Here is a 16,073-nt window from a genome sequence, read left to right on the forward strand (position 1 = left end):
ACTATCGATAGTACTATAGCAATTACTATCGAAAGTGCTATCGGTAGTTTTTAAATGCGAAGCATTTCTTGGCGAACATTTGCCACTTTGACAGCATCTATATATCTATCTAGCCGCCTACGACTTGGTGCTCTCATGGTCGTATTAAATGCGAAGCATTTCTTGGCGAACATTTGCTACTTTGACAGTATCTATCTAGCCGCCTACGACTTTGTGCTCTCATGGTCGTTTCGTTAACTTGGTAGGTACCAAAATTGACATAATATGACAGGAGTGTATGGCGAGCATAAGTGATAGGTCATGACATGACATGCGTGTCATGTAGGTCACGACAATGACCCAGCAAAAAAGATTAACACTTAAAAACCATTCAAATCGATTCGGACGTGGGTACTAAGTGAAGGAAACACTAAAGGATGGTGGTAGAAGTCATAGTCGTGAGCATGACACAGCGAAAATGACAATGACTCAGCGAAAAACGATTAACACTCAGAAACCGCTGGAATAGGTTCGGACATGGGTACTAAGTGAAGGAAACACTGAAGGATGATGGTAGAAGTCATAGTCATGAGCATGACTCAGCAACAATGACAAAGACTCAGCGAAAAAGATTAACACTCGAAAACCACTGAAATGTTTTCGGACGTGCGTACTAAGTGAAGGAAACACGAAAGGATGCTGATAGAAGTCATAGTCATGAGCATGACACAGCGAAAATGACAATGACTCAGCGAAAAAAGATTAACACTCAGAAACCGCTGGAATAGGTTCGGACATGGGTACTAAGTGAAGGAAACACTAAAGGATGATGGCAGAAGTCATAGTCATGAGCATGACTCAGAAAGTACGTCAATGACTCAGCGAAAAAAGATTAACACTCGAAAGCCACTGAAATGAGTTCTGACGTAGGTACTAAAAAGCTAAAGAATGGTGGCAGAAGTCGTAGTCATGAACATGACTAACCCCCATATTCACAAACGCACCTCGACTCGACCCTCCACTCGAAATGCTGCTTGAGGGCGGCTTTTCATTTCACAAATAGCCCTCCACTCGAAACGCGCCTTGAGTGAAGGAAAGCTCGAGGGCTTTACTCAAGAATCTCAAGGTAGTCCCGCAGCTACCTTGAATCGCTCCTTGAGTGAAGTTAGTGCGCAAACATGGCTGCGTTGTGATCTGTCACTCGCCTCGTCGGCTTTTTCAGATGGACGCCAGTTGCCTCCGCAGCTTTTCTTTCGTTAAGGATGCTGCGCATCTTCAAGGGCATCGTTTTACGGACTGGTGCAATCCTCTGGAGCGCTTCGGCAACGGAGTAATTCTACGGTGGCACCGAGACAGATCGTCCCTCCTGTCAAGAAGACTGCCAGCTAGTGCAGTGACCTATCGTCTTATTCCGTGCACGAGCCAGTTGATGACCTGCATACGCGTATTCTTCGTGCGAGCGCTCCGAAACTACTATCAGTGCCAGTGCCGTGTTTCTCGCGGGTGATCATACAAAGCAGCATCATTTGAAACGCGGCACGATACATAACTGCGGCGGACTTCGAACCTATGAAAAGAAAACAATTGCGAAGATTCCTGCCGTTAGTGGGTGTATTGCCTGTGTGCTCGATTGCTCGATGCGGGTCTGGCTGCGCGAGGGCCGGAATTCACTCCGCCTGAGCGGTTTGTACACGGGTGCATCACTTACTACGCTATTCCAAGGACGGCGAAGCGCACCATAGCAAGGCGAGCTTCTCTAAAAAGGACCAGGTGCGTTCACTTTTCTGTTTCTCTATAATTTCATGCAGTTAGTTGCTCTAGGGAAAACCAAAAGTATACTGTAATTTTGCGTGGGACGTGTGGCAGTAGCTGCTATTTACAGTCGTTAGCAATAATTACGTGAGTCTTGCTTCAAAATATTCAGTTTAATTAGCTTATGCTTATGAACATCCAAGCCCACCCAGGAAGTGAGCAACCATGAAATTGTTTTCATAATTATACCTGCACGTATACAGAGGGAATGTAATGTTTTATTCCAATACAAAACATTGAATACTAATACAAGAGAAGATAGTTTTGTACATCATATTATCTTTATTGTGATAAAAAAAAAGCTGTAGCAGTTGACCCAGCTCCTAATACAGAAAACGCTTGCAAGTGGTATCAGATATATGCCACATTTATTTGTTGCGCACATTACAGTTATTAGTGAGTGCATTATGTAAGTGTTATATTGCTGTATGTCGGTCTGGCTGTGCAAACGTCAGACCAGCTTAAAACTATCTTTGCAAATATGAATGTAAACAGTCCGAGCTTATCAATGTAAAAAAAAAATCGGCTTCCTGAACACAATGAAAATCTTTAAGGAATGTATTTACTTCGAAAAGTAAACTGATGAAAACAAATAATGTACCTAAGCTAGTTTTTATGTGCGTTAACATCATTGTATGTTTATAACCAACCCCTTCTCTTATGCAGGAACTAGGCTGCCAACGCAACCACACAGAGCAACTGCCTTTTCAAGGGTGCTGCTCTTGCGTTGGTGTGCAAGCGGAGAAGAGTCGAGCTCCAGTTAATGTGTCCTGCTGCACTGTAGTCGTTGTCGCACTATTTTGGCTAAAACCTCTATCTCCTTTCTGACATCCTAACAGCTCAAACATGACCATTAAAGGCATTTTGCATAAATCTGCCTTCATAGGCACCTTGCAGCTTAAGTCTGTATTTTTGATCCAGGTTTCTTTTCTTAAGCCATATTTAATAAATCAGTCTGTATCACGGAATTATTTCTTGTCAGTCCAAGTGTCAATCTCTGAAACAATAAATTAAAATTATCCTTGTCTTTTTGTGTTCTGATAGGATTGCAAACAGAGCGTGGACTCTGATCCTACAAACACAAGCAGTAGTACTACTCACAAAGCTATTCTAGAATAAAACACCATCCGTGTTTTAGTCAGTAGACTAGCAGTGTTCTAGACAGTCGTATACCGTCGGATGCAGTGGTAAATCCTTACAGGATATACACTGTTTCAGCTCCGTTTCTAACTTCAGCTTAAGATTAATTATGAAGGCTGGAACAATAAATTTCTTCCATTCGATGCGGATCACAGTTGGCTACCCTGGGGCTTGCAGAAGTTCCGTAATTGACCGAAGAACAGAGCGTGTCTTGTGGGATCCCACAACAGGCCAAATGGTGATGCAGACTGTCACAATGGCGTTGCTGAAAAATACAGTATCGAACGCATTACTACCATGAGCTCAGCAAAGCTGAGATCAACCATTAAAATTATGGTATATTCTTGATGTACACTTGCTCATGCAAAAGTAGCTTGAACATTTCACTAAATGCTAAAGTTCTGCATTACAAATTCTGGGCAGTAAAATAGCTCACGTCTCAACCGTATCACATTATGGGCACTTCATGACTTCGCACATCATAATCATGACTATGCTCTTCAAAACAATAATATATGACTGTTTAAGAGGAATGAAATATGAGTTTGATTTCATTACGGTATAGCTGTTTCATGTTTGTGGTTTTAAATAACACGGCGTGCATTTCACCATTTTTTCAATGTGGCCAGACTTAACATCAATATTATTAATGACAAGTATGAAAAATAAGCACAGACTAACTACCGGGCTGATCAGTCAAGTACTTCCGCAGCACATAAGTTCTTTAGGGGAAGCGAGATGGTGCATTTCCAACAGGCAGACACCGTATCTATCGATGCTTTCACGTCAGCCACATGTCTTACCGTACAACACAGACGTTGATTTTTTCCATCAGCTGGTCTTTTCAAGGCCCACATCCTGCAGCAGAATGCCAAAAATGATATGTACATAGGGCGTTCGCACGCTAAGTTCAGTGCAGCTAAGCAACTGAAATGAAAAGACATAGCGCAACTAAAAAAAATGTGGGCGTTGCGTGAACTTGAAAGCACAGTTTATGGAACGTGCAGGAGATGCTACGGCATAGCACATTGAAAAAGGTAAGACGAACAAACACTAATGCTGGTAATGAACTACTGAAAAGTGAATTTTCGGAAGAATAAAAGATTGCGTAGTGTATATGTGAAGTGAAGCAGCACTGGAAATGCAGGCACCATTGCTGGTTCACTGACGATATGTGCTACAATTTGAACAAACCGACTAACCACCACGGCTTCTAAAATAAAGTACAGGACTGAAAAACGTTTGTTTCCTTCAAACTGCCGGAGCTACGCGCTCAACCATATGCATTCTGCCACATGCATACTACAACTACTTCTTCTCTACTGAAAGATTTCTCACGCGATAGTGGAATGATCATCGGACACAGTCGCTGAGTGGTGCCTTCTGCATTTATGTTTAAACAACTGAACCAATAACAGATTGTCGCGCCGAATCTCCCACAAGCTCCAATGCAAAAAAAGAAGAAAAAAAAAACGTCTCGCGCAATCTTATGCTGCCTCGAATAGTATGCTTCGGGTGCTAATGCCCGCAGCATGAGCAACTGAGCCAGTCATGCTTGGATACATCGGACATGTTTTATTGATAGCGCTGCGGCAACTTCACGAGAACCGCAACAGCGTAATGTGCTTCCATGCATTAACTGCTCACTCACCCTTCTTTTTTGTCCTGTTGCTTTCAGAAAGCTTTCAGCAGCACATGGTCTTGAAGTTAAACAAAGCTGCCCATCGGCCGTTCCATGCGTTGCCTCCTTCGAAGTCAATCCGGCTCGATCACAGTACACACACGGACAATATCATCCATAATAACCACTATTAACAACTGCAACGTGAACCGCAAATTAAGCACAAGGAAACAATGAGCAGCAGACAAATGCGGGCGCAAATTTTCTGATTTCTCAGTCATGCGCCATGCTCAGCTGCTGGGGTGCGATCGTTGCCAGACCTCAAACACAGCTCCCGCTTGATCTATCAGTCGAACGCTAACAGTGGCAGCGCTGCCGAGCTAAATTTGTGCCTTGCGCCGTGTTGTCATTTGATAACGAAGCCAAATTAACGGAAACACATATTTGTCTTAAATAATTCGGCCTTTGCTAAGCGCATCTAAAATAGCCTCGATATCAGACGCTTTTCTCGGTCGGCTCACCTCACTAGAGTCAAGGGCGCATTTTCAAGGCGTTCCTTGGCGGAAGAAATGTGAAGTAGTGTTCATGAAACGCAACGGCAACTTGAGTGAAGGAACGCTCGTCGCCTCGACTTGGCTGAGTCGAGGAGAAGCGTTGAGTGAAGGCGTGTTTAAGAATACGGGGGTAAGGCTTTCACCTTAAGGACTCTTAGGTATAGCTGAAGGGATTCCTGAGGACTCATAACATGAATGTCATGACATGCGTGAAATGTAGGTCATGAAAGATCCGCCTACGTCTTGGTGCTCTCAAAGTAGTTTTGTTAACTTGGTAGGCTCCCTGCACATTGCTTCGCATGACATCAATTCCCACAGGGCGTGGGATCTGCCGGCTTTTGTTAACTCGGAATTTACCAAAATTGGCATACTATGAGAAGAACGTATGACGAACATAAATGATCGGTCATGAAATGGATATCATGATATGTGTGTCATGTAGGTCATGAAACAGCTGCCTACATCTCGGTGCTCTCATGGTCGTATCGTTAACTTGGTAGGTACGAAAATTGGCATAGTATGACAACACTGTATGACGAGCCTAAATGATAGGTCATGATGAATGTCATGAGATGCGTGCCATGTAAATCATAAAACAGCCACCTAAAATGAGAATAACGTAGTGAAAAAACATTGACACTCAAGAATCATTGAAATGGGTTTGGACGTGGGTACTAAGTGAAGGCCACACTAAAGGATGATGCTAGAAGTCATAGTCATGAGCATGACTCAGCGAGAATGACAATGACTGAGCGAAAAACTATTAACACTCAAAAACCACTGAAATGGGTTCTGACGTGGGTACTAAGTGAAGGAAACACTAAAGGATGGTGGTAGAAGCCGTAGTCAAGGCCATGATTCCACAAAAATGACAATGACTCAGCGAAAAAAGATTAACACTCAAAAACCAATGGAATGGGTTCGGATGTGGTACTGAGTGAAGGAAAAGGCTAAAGGTCAATGGGTGAAGTCATAGTCATGAACATGGCTAAGGCTTTCGCCTTAAGGTCTCCTATGCATTGCTAAAGGAACTCCTGAGGACTCATAACGTGAATGTCATGACATGCGTGTCATGTAGGTCATGAAAAAGCCGCCTACGTCTTGGTCCTCTGATAGTCGTTTCGTTTACTTGGTAGGCTTTTTTTTACCATCGATAGTTCGATAGTGACTCAGTACTATCGATAGTTCTTCATCACAACACCGAAGGCTTTCACCTTAATAAAGCATTGCACATCTCCTGATTTTCAAAAGCTCCGCTGGACATCCACGTTTGTGACGCCGGGATGGCGAGTCAATTTTTCTATTTAGCCTACCACACATTAGCAGTGCAAAGTAATTAAGCTTCGAACGGACTCCAGCTGACTAGGCTGTCTTTCTAAGTTGAGGGCAGCAGTTGCTGGGCGAGTTGGTGCTTGAAGGGCAAGTTGCACTGCGGTTTTGTGTCCACCCTTGAAGGCAGGATGCCCGAGTTCTTATTTTGGATAGAAACATGGAGGGGCTGGCGCGCACGCCGAGCCCCACTACCAAAAAATTTGCCGCGTATCTGCGTGCTTCGCTCCAAATGTCGTCGAAAGACGATAGTCTTCTGCCGGCCGTACTACATGAGTGCTGGTCTGATCCGCGGCCACCCGTGATGCTGTTCTCGTACCATTTCCGTCCTGGCATGAAGGTTTGTTTGAACAGATTTCATTTTACCGCATTATTTCATCAAGCGGCCATTTATGTTTTGCCCTGCCTCAGACAGCGCTTCCTTTATGTTGAATCGGCCGCATCTAGCTGGCATTGATAAAATTGAGGAGGCGCTGCGTGAGACATGGACGCCATCTGGCAATACATCGGGAAACATGAGCTTGTGCAGAGGGTTTCCTTCCTCCATGGCAGAGGGCGCTCGTCGGCGCGCAGTCGGGGAACGTCGTTCGTCTGCGCGCATAGCATGGCATTTTCAGCGCAGCTTAAGAAACTAGGGTCTTTAGAGTTACGTATCTATGTATTTTCTATTAAAAGAACACACCTCCTAATACTTGCCTAGTGATGTTGCGCCTCAGATATGCGTAACATTTATTTGTGATCGATAACGTTCACAAGTATGAACAGCCGTACCAGTTTAAGTAGTGTGGGCGGTAAGCAAGTGGTCCAACTTTGGCCGGGTGGCTGAATCGGGTGACAGACAGACAAACAGACAGACAGACAGATAAGACTTGCACGGTTCGGGATCACACCATCAGAGGAATGTCCTAACTGCAAACAACCTGAATCGCAAAGGCATGCATTCAAGGAATGCCCTTCAGCAAAAGTTGTTTGGAAGATAGCCAATACCAAGTTCAGAACAAATCTAGCCAAAGAAGAGAAGAAGAAAAGTCTCTTTGAAAAATTACTGACCATAGTAATAATGTATAATATGTGGAAAAGAAGAGGGCTTGCTGAAATTAAGAAAAAGCCCCAAAAAGCGGTGTATCCGGTATTAAAAAACCCCAGAATCATGATGTGCAAAATATTAAATGAAGAGCTAGAAAAAAATGGAATAGACAATTTTCTTTAAAAATGACATACAAAATTTTGGATAGTTAAAGAAAACACAGTTGAAATCCCACTTATTCCATACTAACACGCCTTTAAATCTTTGAACTTTAGGAAAAAAATGGAATTATGTGTCCCCAACACCATTTAAAGAATACCATTTTGTGAGAAATAAAGGGCAGCCTAAACATTGTATAAAAATACAAGGCTGATCCATTTGCAAGTGCATTTTCCAATGTTTTGTGAGTCAAACTCAACATTGTATAACTGTGCAAGGCTGAACGAAAGTACAATATAATAGCCTGAACATTGTATAACGGCTTCGAAACTAATCAAATTTTATGTTACAAATGCCTAGTGTATAATTGTGTGTAATAGTGTGTAAACAGATACCAGTATATCAAGAAAAATGAATGGTGTTACACCTGTGAATTGTAAAAAATGTAGAGATGACAATAAACTTCTCCTTGTACCAAATTTTCAGCATTTAAGTTCCCCAAGAGAGACTATCGTCATAGAGAAAGAAAAAAAAAGATAAAGAGTGGACACTCCCATAGACCCCGGCGGCCCAATCGACTCTAGCGCACCTGGTGGTTGGTGAGAGCGACTGGCCTGCGCTTCCCGTTTCGGTTTCACTGGCGCGAATTTTGGATTACTGTGCGCAACCGACGTTTGGCTATGGCGAAAGTTAATGATTTCAGACCACTTTTATCCGCCCAAATAGCAATGCTATTGTTTGTCGTTTTGATTTAGCGATTCCCTATTTGTTTTAGCTCAAAACTGTGCGTGCGAATTGAGGTCATGACGTAATCTTTATTTCGACTAAGTTATAATAGAAAGATATGCAGGTAATCATAATTCACTTCGGCTTTATTCATCGCGCTTTTCTTTTGGAACAAGCAGTCAATCTATATATCAATCAAAGAGACAGAGTACCCGCAACGTTTTTATTCCAAGGCAAGGTAGAGGCTGAGCATATAAAAAGCACAAAATGAGAAGAACATCGCACAGAAATGCAAAGTAGACAACAAGTGCATCTAGACTTACAAATAAATTCTAACAAATAGAGTGAGAACACAGACAACGCACACATCGCTAGAGTTGGCAGTAGCCGACAAGCTGGTGAAGAATGACGCACTGGGCAAGTGGGTAAGGATCTATATGGATCTATGGCAAAAACTCAGCGCACAAAGTTGATAAAGAAGGAAGAAGTGACGTATACACAGCAATAAAGTCCCGAGTCACGACTCGGGTTAACAGAAGTAATGCACAGAAAAGAAAAAGCGTACAGAAACCACACGACACAATATATCAGAAAAGCAAAAATACAGTGTGTTGGCTGTTCTTAAGAGCAACTTGCCCAAAATGAGAAAAAAAAGCGAGCTTGATGCTTCAACGTTGCCTGTTCGTCCTCGGAAAGGTAGGGCAGCTTGCCCACAATGTGAAAGACAGACTTTATGCTACAACACTTGCAGACCTGTTGCCTCTTCTTATGTGTCGCTCTCATCAAAAACTTAGAGCCCAAGTTACTTGCGTCTGGGCGTTGCTGTGACGCTTCCAAGTTGAAATAGATGGTAGTCATCACTTATCCAAAATTGTGGACCTTAATTGGTGCTACAAAGCGGTATCAGAGGGCTAACAGCCGAAGAAAACCACTTTCGCTCATTATTTTTCAAAAAGGCTGCACACAGTGCATTATCACTGTCATTGTTTTTCACAAAGGCTGTACACAGTGCGTTATCACTGTCATCATTTTTTACAAAGGCTGTACATATTGCGTTATCACTCTCATTGTTTTTCACAAAGGCTGTACATAGTGCATTATCACTGTCATTGTTTTTCACAAAGGCTGTACACAGTGCGTTATCACTCATTTTTTTTACAAAGGCTGTACCTAGTGCCTTATCACTGTCATTGTTTTTCACAAAGGCTGTACATAGTGCATTATCACGGTCATTGTTTTTCACAAAGGCTGTACAGTGCATTGTCACTGTCATCATTTTTTACAAAGGCTGTACATAGTGCCTTATCACTGTCATTATTTTTCACAAAGGCTGTACACAGTGCGTTAACACTGTCATTATTTTTCACAAAGGATGTACACAGTGCGCTATGACTCACAAGCTATGATAATAAAGGGGCAGCGTCCGCAACCCCATCAACAGCTGCAGTTTTGGACAATCTTATGAAAAGTTTTGATGGGCGTGGTGAGGAGGTTGACGAGAAGCTAATATACGAAAGGCATGAAAATGTGAACCATGCCCACTTCATTCTGTGTTCCTTACCCGCTTGAATATATTTCAACACGCGCTTTTGCTATCGTTATATTACTTGAGCTGGAGAGATAAAGTGCACATAGTGACCGACGACCCACACTAACGTGCAGAGTTCGCCCGCATATGCTACAAAAATACAGAGAGGCTACCAAGCATAATTTCTTTTTAAGGTCATACTCTTCATAGTGGGTAAACAAAAGAATGGACATAACGAAGGAGTGGTTAGTCCCGTTGAACTTGATAGAGGGCCATAATGAGGTCTGATGTAACGAAGTAATGACTATAACAAAGCTATTGCAGGATTCGGTTCAACTTGAATGCTTTTGTGTAAAGCAGCCGCTAATTGCTAAGCTTTGAACTTGTCAAGCTGTATACCTCAAATTGAAGACTGGAACCTAACCCTATCTAAGTTTCGGTTCACAAAACGCACATGCCAACATAAACGAACCCGGCAAAACATTTTCAGAAACTTTTCGCGACACCCAGCAGAGCAGAAATGAAAATCGCCAACACTTGAGAGATGGTGATACAAAACATCAGACACTTTCAGGTGATGTGCAGTGGCCTCAATAATGGCAAGAAAGTGACACTCAAGTTGTACGTATTCAAAAGCTGCTTCCGATGGCACAGTTAGATTTCCGAAAAGTTTGCTGGGGACGTGGTATGCTTTGAGCATTGTGAAATACTGATGGGTCCCCTTTAGTGTCTCGCTGTCGTCTATCAATATCTGTGGGCAACTGGCAAGTATCACGTGCATTCCGAAGAAAGTATTTGATGAGAAAACCAGCTACATAATATGTAGCGGAGTCATCAATAATATGGGAGTGAATGTTGGTCGCAAGTTCAGAGAGATCGTCTAGAGCGGGAAAGTCGTCAGGCTGTGGCTGTGCACACTCCTCATTATCCACAAGAGACGCACTAGCGAGGAAGAATGGCGAGAGCTCCTGAAGGAGGTCACATTCATCATCCTCAACATTTCCGTATTCTGACAGTTTGAAGAGTTTTCTTATGCAGATGTGCTTCAGGCTACAAATAAATTGCGCTACATTGGGGTTGGTGTTGCAACCTTGCTTTTGCCTTATGTGGCCAAATATGTTCTCCAGAGGATCCTGTTGAAGTCTGCGTGTTAGCAGGTATTCAAAATTGTAATTTTTGGAGAGGTCGTCCCACAGTTGACAAATAGCCTGAATTGTGATTTGCCAACCAACGACGGTTTGTGGTTGACGTCTGCCATCAAACGTCCATGATGCAATCCAGGGAGGCTGGCCTCGAAGGAAGTCAATCAGCTCTGAATCCTCTTTCACGATTGCATGCCGGAGCTTTTGCGAAGTTTTCTTTTTACTCGAGCTGTTCAAGGCATCGAAAATCCTGTCCATACGATCACAAAATTGTGCTGTAGTGATGGCCGAGGCAGGCAGTACTTTCGCATGCACCAATGCCGTGATAGCAATCGAAACTGATGCACTGAGGACCTGCGTTGCTCTGCTGACCTTCATATTAGAAAAAGGTTTCTGATGAATGTGCCTTTCAGTCAACTTTGGAGCCAATCGCAACCGCAACTCATGTGAGGATTGGTAAAGGCTTACAATGTGGGACCAGTCAACGATGTCATCCGCAATATATAACTTGTGTGCTTGCACATTATTGAGCGTTGTTTTAATTAAATGTGGAACATCAAAGATGAAATATACCCGCTCACCATTAACTTCAAAAAAAGGCTTTGCTACAGTCACTCTTAGTTGGTTAGCGAGACTTACATTTGAACTGCCCTGGTCACAAATGACTGCTTTCACTGCAATGTTAATGCTCCTAAGCTCCACGATGAGTGACACCAGCAGGTTATGCATAACAGATAATGGTGTTGATGTGTGCCCTATAGTAAAAACAACCGGTTGAACCCACTTTTTCGAAACACCAACAAGAAGAACTACCATTGCTCGATCAGCAATGGTTGAAGTGCGATCAGTGCCATCATCTGTAAAACCCTGGACAATGTCCCGTGCAGCATCATAACACAAATTCTTTTTGAGTGCTATTTCATCGAAAACTAAAGCACACACTCGGTCCCGTTCATTCCAAGCTTGAGTATTTGTTGCAATGGAAGAAATGATTCCTGGAATTGTGCCTGGAGTCATCTTTACATTGGCTAGCCACCTCCTTAATGAACGCCGGGAGGGCAAAGAAAAATATGGAGCCAGAAATCGGTATGCTCGCGGACCACGGAAGTTTAAGTGAAGAGCAAATTTCTTGAACCACACGGCAAACCGCTTGCCCTTGCCTTTGGGCCTCAAGCGAACATGTGCAGAAAGAAGTTTAAAAACCTCCTCGGTGACGTGCGGTCGGATAATGCCAAGGGCCTTTGAAGTCGATGACGGTGCTCGGTGAGGCTGCCTCAGCAGTCTTTTGATAGTTTTCCGCTGTGCTGCTACTTTGGCTTGCAGACGTCGAATGGTTTGCTTGTATTTCTTTGATGGAGACCTTGCAGCTGGCACACAGGAAAGCACTGCAATAAACAAAAATTGATTTAAAAGCGAACAGCAACTAATCCCGTACGAGCGCTTTCTTCGCTTCTTTTTTACCCAAGGTGCCCAACTTTCTGTGGTGCAAAGTTTTCGATTCCACAAATTGAAAAAAAAACATTAACAATGGCACCCTAATAATGAAAATCACTGAGAGCCCACCATGACATTTTATTGGTGCTAGTTTGCTCAGAATGTCCTAAACATAAAATTGCACATTGAAAACAGCTGCAATAACAGCATAATCACCATTTGCTGTAGAGCACTCAGGCGTGGAGCTGTTGGAGGACACATCTCCTGGAGAGTCTTGTGAAGCTTGTTCAGTACCTCGGACACTGCTGTCGGAACAATCTTGCGAGCAGCCTGCGGAAGTCTCTATATCAATAGTCTGTTGAAGTGAACATAAGTGTTGAAGCAAACAGTAAACTCACCAGTCACACATGTTCCCTTTGTGACAACTGAGCGACTGCCCAAGGTTTCCTCCAGCAAGACGCAGTCAGCAGGAACTCCTTCACCAGCTACATGGGAGCTGCCACCTGTAGAGGTTTGGTCAACAGTCAACTCAGTTCGAAAAAAAAGACAAGTCGACACTGTACACACCCTGCTCCTCGGGGCACTTCAATGTGTGGGAGCCGCTTTTCGAAGCCTCTGCCGCAGACCCTAAAGAAATGAAACAACAACAATTTGTCAGTAAGAGGCTTAAAATAACAAAAACTGAAGCACATCCACACCTTGCAGTGCGGCTTCTGCAGTCATGTCCCAGTCACTACTTGAAGCGATGCTCAGAGAACCTGCATATATGTGTAGTTGGTACAAGTTACAAAGCTTGTAGTACAGGGAAATTTAAACCGCCCTTTCAAACGCATGAATTGGTAGGTGGAAGAAAAGAGAATGCATCAACAGAGAAACAAGCAATTTGTGGTTTGTGGAATTATCGACAGTGCCAGCTTTCTTTGATACGAGGTATATGTGTACATGTGCATGAAGGCTTCAAGTTAACGTTAAATAGCCCTTCAATGTATTTCAAAACAAGTTGCACAGGTCAATAGCATAAAAGAATGACAGGAATGTAAAGCTGTTAGGAAGGTAATAGCCCACAATTCACAAAATTTAAGACTTTCGAAGTGTTACTTCTACAGCGAGGTTTCTCCATCGGCTACAAATATCTTCCAGGTTAACTGTCACCACTGATTCAAAAGAAGTGGCTGCTATCGCAGATAATTGAGTTTCTGTCAATCACTTACATGGTGCAATTGGTTGCACACTGGGAACAGCCATTCTTGTAAGCCTTGTGTGCCCAGGGTCCATGAAACTTTCAGCAGTAAAATGGTCGCTGCAAACCCTGTACGTTGCGTACAATAGGCTGGCCGGCTTACTCAGGAGATCATCTCGTCCGGCATACTGCATCCATGCTGTCATCCTGCATCGGCAATGAACTATCAGCTGAAGGCGAAGTGCTCGAACAGTGATTTTGTTATTGTTAGCCTCACTGAGCAAGCACGAAAAGTAACCTTGAAGACATGCAAACCATACAAAAGCTTTAGCGCAACTGCCGTCCCGTGGTATGCGGAAGAAACTCGTCCCTGGCTTATTGTGGGTTCTGCCGTTGTTCAAGCACCACGAAACACAGCAGTAGCTGCCGTAGCTTGGACCGCCGGACGGCATGGCATCAGCGCGGTCTGAAAATGTCAGTAAATGCACACCAGGATTTATTCGTGGTCCGAGGCTTCGGGAAACGCGTCGTGAAGCATGCGAGGCCCAGCGACCGCTCCTCAACAGGGAGTTTTCGAGTTTTCGAATAGCGAAAGCAAAGCTTGCGGGCGTAGCGTTGCGGGCTTCACTTAAGGGGAGCCCGCGAGCGTACGACGCGTTCGCCGCTACGCCGCAAGCTTTTCGTACGCTATTCGAAAACTCCCTAATGTTTCGCACCGAGCTCAGCGCACAGCACGCGTCGCCTCGGCTTGACGACGTGCCCCAGTTTGCTATACTAGGGCGAAATCTTGTACGCGTTCTTGTACGCGTTCCACGATGGGACGAAGGCGTTCCGTTCCATCGAGCCGAACGCGATTCTGCATACGTTGCACAATGTTCACGTCTTGCCGCCGCATACAGCCGCAAACTGTTTTTTTAGCAAACCTCGCCGTCCTCACAAGCTCCAGAAAAAGATTACAACTGCGCGAATAAGACACCACGTAAGAAACACAGAAACGCCCACCCACACGAAGCGCAACGCGTGTGGGCGTGTTTATGTTTCTTACATGGCGTCTTATTCGCGCAGTTGTAACATTTTTCTGATTCAATGACCAAACTAGCCCAACAACATGTAATTCAACAAGCTTCGCTTGAAAACGTACCTCACCTGCTGTCTCACACATGAAAACACCGAAGCAGCCGACGTTGACGAAACCTTCCCGCTGCCATGCCTATGGTCATGCCTGGGCTTGTCGCATGCTGGTATGGCGAGTACTCTCGGCGCGAAATCGTAGATGCTGCTTATGGCAGTGCGGCTGAACAAAAATAACCACGTAAGGTGCGTTGAATAAATTGTTTTTATGTATAAATAACATGTCAAATATAGGCGCATAATTATTATTTTGTAAAAAACATTCTGTTTAATTGATGATAAATTTTTGTTTTTCGCACTTGCGTCCTCTGGCGTTTGGTGAGAGCACTAGTTTGTTACGTGGTCGTGACGTACTTCCTGAGGCCAGATTTCGCGGAGTGTCCTCTCTTAACTTTTTTTTCTTTCTCTATGCTATCGTCTTTAAAATTACATGTCCCATCTGCCCCGGTTTAGGGTAGTGGCGTGCTTCAGTGAACCGCAGTGCAATGGTTAGCCTCGGCACGGAGCCCCGACCTGAATGATCATCAGAAGCTCGACACCAGGTAAGTATGAATACAAGCCAATCGGGACGACAACCTATTTCAAAAGGCCCTACATGTATCACTGGTTGAGAAGAGTGCATCGCGTGATATACTAAACGCTATGCTAAATTACAAAAGCGTATAAATTAGTTTTTACGACACAGAAGCCTTGTACCTTAAAACCTGTTATCTGCCTTTTCATGTCGTTGAAATTTATTGCTAGCTTTTTCAGTAACATGGAGCGGAAATCAAGAAAAAGTCACAGCATATCCACGGGGTGAATGATGATGAGTGGGCGAAGCTCCGGAGGGAATCATCGGATCTCCCGCTTAAGGGGACGCTAGCACAAACGCGTTAGAAACGTGCAGTAGTCTCTAGTAAGGGGGAGCGGCCACAGCGTCTTACGCAGCCATTTACACATGCCGGAACGTGCACCGCGTTTGCCGACGCCATCACATGACTGCTGAGAGAGTATACCCCCCGTATTCATAAACGCTCCTCGACTTGAACTTGACTTGCCACCGCCTTGGGCAGCGCGTTCGAAACGCGTTGAAGGTAAGGCGGAGAGGCCACAGCGTCTTACACCAGCTTCTTACACGGGCCGTAACACGCTAGCACAAACGCGTTAGAAACGCGCTAGAAACGCGGCCTTTCGTTAGTGTTGGGTATTTATTGCCATCGTGGTGCGTGTGTCTATGTGCGCTTCGTGGCGTAGTGGGCTAACGCCGCGCGCTCGGTAGCGAGGGGTCCCTGGTTCGATTCCGCGCTACGGACACAACTTCGGAATTTT

General features: G+C 44.1%; 1 pseudogene; it reads right to left on the reverse strand.

Moving 5' to 3' along the window:
- Nucleotides 1–15,178: 15,178 nt before the first annotated feature.
- LOC119462956 (U1 spliceosomal RNA) lies at nucleotides 15,179–15,312 on the reverse strand (annotated as a pseudogene).
- Nucleotides 15,313–16,073: the final 761 nt, after the last annotated feature.

Source organism: Dermacentor silvarum, chromosome 8, assembly GCF_013339745.2.
Source record: "Dermacentor silvarum isolate Dsil-2018 chromosome 8, BIME_Dsil_1.4, whole genome shotgun sequence".
NCBI lineage: Eukaryota > Metazoa > Arthropoda > Arachnida > Ixodida > Ixodidae > Dermacentor > Dermacentor silvarum.